The sequence below is a fragment of the Limulus polyphemus genome, unplaced genomic scaffold (assembly GCF_000517525.1).
Source record: "Limulus polyphemus unplaced genomic scaffold, Limulus_polyphemus-2.1.2 Scaffold1349, whole genome shotgun sequence".
NCBI lineage: Eukaryota > Metazoa > Arthropoda > Merostomata > Xiphosura > Limulidae > Limulus > Limulus polyphemus.
In genome coordinates, this window is record NW_013666959.1 from 256,175 (window position 1) to 262,748 (window position 6,574).

The 6,574-nt window shown below is 31.4% G+C and overlaps 1 protein-coding gene across 2 annotated transcripts in view; it reads right to left on the minus strand.

The window, feature by feature from the left end:
* LOC106463213 (HIG1 domain family member 1A, mitochondrial-like) overlaps nucleotides 1-5,650 on the minus strand; it is a 13,597-nt gene extending 7,947 nt beyond the window's left edge. Inside the window, exon 1 of one of the 2 annotated variants that reach the window (XM_013923209.2) lies at nucleotides 5,471-5,650. The gene's annotated coding sequence lies outside the window, so the exon portion shown is untranslated. Of the gene's footprint in view, nucleotides 1-4,812; nucleotides 4,963-5,470 lie in introns of those variants that run through there. The other variant, XM_022390660.1, reaches the window with a different exon arrangement.
* Between the last annotated feature and the right edge of the window lie 924 nt (nucleotides 5,651-6,574).

Below are 6,574 nucleotides of genomic sequence, written 5' to 3' on the forward strand. Positions count from 1 at the left end.
AAAATGTGAGGTTTTGAGAATCTGTTATTTGTCTTAGTACCACTACCTCTGCAATAATACAATTTTTTTAAATGGTTCTAATAAAAGCAATTGTAATTTAAAAGAAATGCATTTTATCTCCAGAAAGCATAAGAACTCTTAATTTAGTTATTGTTTTATACTAATTTATATCAACTAAGAATTTCAATATAAGTATATAAAAACCTTATAGAAAAGTTTAAGATGTAAAAAAAATACAATGTTAATCATTGATCTCAATCTCCAATTAATACTTTGAATTTAAAATGATTAAACCATAGGGTCATTTTTATGGCATACACAAGTTACAGTATTAAAGAGACTCATGCAAGTCCTTGAAATTTGTGCAGTTTTTTTCCTACAATTTTGACAAAGCAAAATTAGTTATTCAAGAATTCTAATTAGTTTTCCATAGTAAACATCTTTTACTTTACACATCACTCTGTACAACAGACTGTAACTTAATAAACTGCTAATGTTTCAATTCCTTTCAATTTGGAGAAAAGTTCACTCAATGTGTTTTTATAGTTTTTTAGTGAACACAATTAAGAAGACACTTAAAGTGGTGATGTATGGGTACTAGGTTCATGTATGATTATGTAAAATAAATGCTAATAATTTAGTCACGTAATATGTACTCTGCTAATCTGTCAATGAAATAGTATGCTTATGAGACTGACTATAGCAGTTACTCTTTTAAGATACCCAACATATTTGTTGATTATTAAAATAAATGATTACACCAAAATACTTACTCAATCATAATTTATGGTATTTTTGAGAATTAGTTTTTCCTGGTTCTTTCTTTCCCAATTCATTATTATTATTTTGTGCAATTTTATATTACAAATGTTGCTTGTTTGAATGTTTGAGTGTGAGATATTTAGTTATAAAGTCCTAGAAAGGTACTAATTTATTGATTTGATAATATACATGATTTGTAAATATTTTGCTATGGTTAATAAATTTGTATTCTTATCCTAGCAATAATGTCATTGACTGACACATAACAAAGTGATAATTTGATAATGTTACATAAAAAAAGGGCAAGATTAAGGAAGGACATACAATTTATCAGGTCATTTTTCATCCACATAAGAATGAGAGTAAAACTGTATAATAATTTGAACAAAATATAGCCCTTAACATCATTATGCCTTTTTACGTAAAATACAAAAAAAAAGTTTAACTGCTCATAACATATTAGGCAAATCATCCTACAAAGTACATAACTTTCAAAACTACTTTTGTGTAAGCCTCCAGTCAAGCTTTCAAAAGCTAAGCTTTTCATTCTACAACTAAAACATAACTTATGGGCTGTCCAAATTTATAATAATTTGAAACACATGGCCTTTCCTTTACAGTCTAACTACATAGTATTATACACAACCTATTACTAATTCTACATGTGAATGCTAGTATTTAAGGTAAAGTTTTGTGATGGAATATATCACTTAGGTCAATTAAAATTTACATACATGTTCTCATTTAATACCTTCATATTTTATGCTAAATGTTCTGTAAAGCACAAAAATCTGTCAATTGTAAAACTGACCTGTGTGCAGATATTATTCCACTAGTTACTATGTATAAAGATAGTGGTAACAAGGATACTAAGTAGTTATCACATCTAATGTAATTTCATGGTCTAGGAAGACAACAGAAAGCTTTAAAACTTGAAGTTAGACTAATGAGAGAGAGAGAGAAATGTTAAGTTAGAGATGTGAAATTCATACGCAAGATATTTGATTTCTTACTAGATATCATTGCAAGTAATTACCTGATTTCTTATTTCTGACTTAACATTTCTTTTAAAAGTGTAACATGTCATTTTGAATAATTTTACAAATTAGGTTTTTTTATTCTGGTTAATTGTTCCTTATTCATTATTATTTCATGAATTTGATATTAAGTGTTGATTTGGATAGTCTCTTGGATAGGTTTCTGTGTGTTTGTGTTTGTAAGTCTTAAATTTCCAAAAGAAACAAATACTGATCCTATTGAAAATATTTCAATTATCCAAACAGGCCTCAATAGTAATTGTTATGGAAAGTAAAAAGTTAGTTTCAAAATCATAAATTATGGTTATGCATTTGCCACACAAGTCTTGGAGCATTAGGGTTATGGTGAAAAGTTTAAGGGGGGGGGGCAGGAATTGATAGTTCAAATGAGCTTATGCAATTAGCTGAAAGTTCAGTTGTGGTGAAATGAGCATTTATATTCAGAACATCCAACTAATCTGCTAAAAAACTGTAGCAATATATATATATACACACAGTACAAATTTTTTTCAAAAGCATTTAATTCATTGCATTATAAAACGAATCGAGTTCTTAATGTAGTTTACCATAAATTTCTGTTCCTAGAATTTGGTTTTATGCTAAAAAAAATTATAGTACATTAAAGAGTTAAATGGCCCATTTTATTTAAAGGCTTTCATTATTACTGATACAAAAATATCTATCATAACCCAAATGGATATACAAAGTTTAGAATTTTATTGGATAATCAACATGGTTTCACTCAGGGAAAATTTTGCTTTAAAAATCTTGTGACATTTTTAGATAAGGTTACTGCTTTTGTAGATGATGGTATGGGTGTATTTTTGGTGTATCTGGATTTTCAGAAAGAATTTGACAAGGTACTGAATAAGAGGCTTATCAAAAAAGTTATTACTGTAGGTGGGGATATGTTGGTTCATTGGATAGGAAACTGACTGGATAGAAAAAAGCCAAGTTTTGTTATAAATGGAGTTCGGTCATACTGGATTAATGTCACATGTGGGTACTTCAGGGCTCGGTGTTAGGACCTTTCCTATTTTTGATTTACATCAAAGACAAAGGAAGGAATGGTCAATAGATTATTGCAATTTGCTTATATTAATTTTGGGTGTTGCTGGCTGTGAGGAGGAGGAGGTTGCTTCTTTACAAAAGGGTTTGGATTATTTGGAAAGTTGGAAAAGAATATGGCAGTTGGCCTTTGGTTATAATAAACAAGCTGAGGTACCTGTCCTTTGTCCGGGTTATGAACTTAAAAAAATGTGGGTTGGATGCTATGATAAATAACACAAGAATCCTAATTTTCACACAATGTATTTATAACATATTATTACAGTATTCATTATTACTTCACCAAAAGGTTTTGTATAAGCTTTAAAAACTCAATATATATATATATATATATATATATATACTTAAGACACGGCATACACTGTTCGATGGTCAGGGTGACTTTGTAAGAAGAGATAGCGGCAGTAAGGATGCTTTCTGTTACCTGCTTTTAATGCTCAGCTATTATGTCCTTTTACAGTGTTTCCCATGATTAATTAATTGACGGTCATTGGCCACAGAAATGTCTTATGGGCTGAAGTTGAAAGGTCATGGGTCAAAGTAGAAAATAGGTATAACTCAAGAAACATCTCTTCACATCATCCTTATGGTGGCTTTTGGAGTAGAAAGTTTAGCTGAGTTTATGTAGTATTGCAGTAGTAGCAGCAATTTTTTCATTGCATTCCTCAATAGTGCTAGTGCACTCCGAGATATACAAGATGTTTGTGTGCCCTCCCCGTGTGTGTGTGTGTGTGTGTGTGTGTGTGTATGTGTATGTTATAGAAATTTTAATAATTTTTGTGTAAGGATGTGGTACCATCTATTAATGTAGTTAATGTTACCTTACATTAAAGATAATAAATGCTCAATAACAGCAATAATTGGTGTGGAGGGGGTTGTAAACCTCCATTAACATGCCTCTTGTTCCAAACTATGATCTCACAAAGTTTGGTTAAGATTGACCCAGCAAATTAGGAGTAGTTATATAGTGGGCAAACAGACAGATACACAGATTTTGTTGCTTCATATATATGGAAAATGCAAGGTATTGATGGATTAACCTTAAAAACATTATGGAAGAAAATGAGCTCTGTTACAATTGATTAATCTCTTAATCCATCCTAGCAATATGTTGTTGCTAGGTGCAGAGCAAATAAAGTTTTGGTTGTATCTATACAAATACTGAATACAAATCTAAAGAAGTTACAATGTTATTACACAGGTTATTGGTTAGGCCACATTTGGAGTATTGTATTCAGTCTTGGGCTCTTTATCTTAGAGAGGACACTAAAATGTTGGAAAGAGTTCAGATTAGGTCTACTAGGACACCTGGATGAAAAGGTTGTTATATGAGGATAGGTTATGAACTCTGAAATTGTGTTCTCTTGATTGAGATGTTTAAGATTGTTAAGGGAATTGATAGTATTACAGATGCATTTTTTTTTTTTACTTAACGGTGAGAATGGTAAGACTAGGGAATTACAGATTTTGGCAGGGTAGGAGTCAGCTTCAGCTAAAATAAGACTTTTTTTTTTTTTGACAGGGTGGTTTGCCTTCAAATGGTAGATGCAGTTAATTAATGTAAGGGTGTTTAAAGTAAGCTTTTGTAAATTCTTGAATGATAAGATCTGGCTTTGAGCAGTTATTTTTAAGTTTAGTATAATGGAAGACCTAGATTAACCAACAGATCACATGTTGTCCCTAAATTTATGTATGTATGTACAAAGCTTTCCATCTTCCATAATATTAGTAAATTCCATACACTTGTAAGTGTGGTGTTTTTCACTTGGTAATAATTCTCCTAGTCATTAATTTAGGTGTGAGTTTTAGTTGGAATACAAACATTTCTTTTCAGCTAACATGGTCAAGTAATAAAAGTTTGCAAGTCATTAATATTTTACACCTTTAAGTTAGATATCTATCTTTTTATCTGACAACAATAAAAAGCATTAATTTGACTCATTACCTCTGCATCTCATACGATGTTATGATCACTACTATAGTGCACAATTACTTCCTCAGACTGATCAGTAGTAAGAGTAAGGACTAAAAAATAATTTTCCAGAGAGACCCGAACTCGAGTGCTTTCGAATAGTTCAGGAAGAAAAATAGTGAACTATTCGAAAGCGCCGAATTCTGGGCCTCTTTTGAAAATCATTACAACTTTTGTATGTGATCCTGTGTGCTAACTTCTTAATCAGAATTTACTCTAATAAAATGGTATTCTATTCTTAAAATGTGTGGGTTATTTTGTGCTCCATAATCGCACTTCATCACATTAATGATTAAATAATTGAAACTGCCGTTACACCGGTAATACTTAATGAAAAAATTGTAGAATTAAAGAGAAAAATGAAGATTTTTAATATTTAATAATAATACTAGCATGTGAACTTAAAGTAGTGTATTTCATGTGTATATTTTTCTACAAAGATATTCATTTCAGTTGGTCCTAGGAAAACACTCAACCATTGTAGTTGTAACATAATATGATAAAAATCAGATAAAAGACTTTTAAAAGTAGTATTATTCACCGCCTCCAATATCACTTATTAGCACAATTAGGTTTTCTTGTTAACCACATATCTTTCACATGATTTAAATCCACTGCAGCAAATACTTACATATTTGAAAAAATAGATATTGACCAAAGCGAGTAATGCCTGTTATTCCTATAAGATGTAAGTCACAGAACTTTTCATCTGTTTCCGAACGTGAACTGTTCTCTACAACTGATAAAATCTCTATACTATTCATGTCTATCCTCACGTAAGTTTCACTGTGAAACGGTATTCGATTATTAGTAACAACCGTTATGAAACACAAGATCAGACAATCGCAATAAGAGAAATATTTCATTAAAAATATATATTGAGAAGTTAAGAAAATGTTTAAACTAAACCTGCTCCCCAGTAACACAGCAGCATGTCTGTGGATTTACAACGCTGGTGTTCGTGTTTCGATACCCATGGTGGTCAGATCACAGATAGCCCATTGGGTAGTTTTGTGCTTAACTTTAAAAAATATATTTTTTTACTAAAAGTTCCCTAAAATTTGATATAATAATTTACTGTCATGTCTTTCACGAAACTCCTATCAACGAGTACATTTGCTAACCTTAGATAGTTGATTTGTACGTTTTGATAACGTTATAATTTTTGTAAGTGTACAACAGTGTCCATTTTCTTTTGTCGCTTTAGTAGTGTTAAGTCTCCGTTCGTTAGTTAATTTTCCGTAACTTCGATCCGACGAAACTTTAGCGACACAAGTCCTTTCTTAAATAAAACTGATTTATTCTTTCTGAATATAACTTTGTGATACACTTAATTTCAACAGTCACGCATTCACAAACGCTATAACAACGAACGCTCACGTGCAATACTCCGTTCAATTACACACTCTCTGACTGCAGTTCAATTACTCAATACCTCTGTTGTCCCGTCACGTTGTAACCATCTTATATATACCAGACCACCCCCAATCCAGCAACCTCCCGACAATTCACGAAGGTTCGAGAAAGAAGTGGCGTGATACTGGTCACGTGACCTCGCTTACGCAACACTTCCCCCTCCTTAGTATTGTTCGTCCCGAACAATAGCCACTTTCATTAAACCAATAACAATTAACAATAACTTAATTAAATATATAGAATAACAAACACAAAATTACAATTCAACAAAGTCTCTTAATTTTACAGGACGTATCTTCTTCCGTACTGGTCTCCGTCT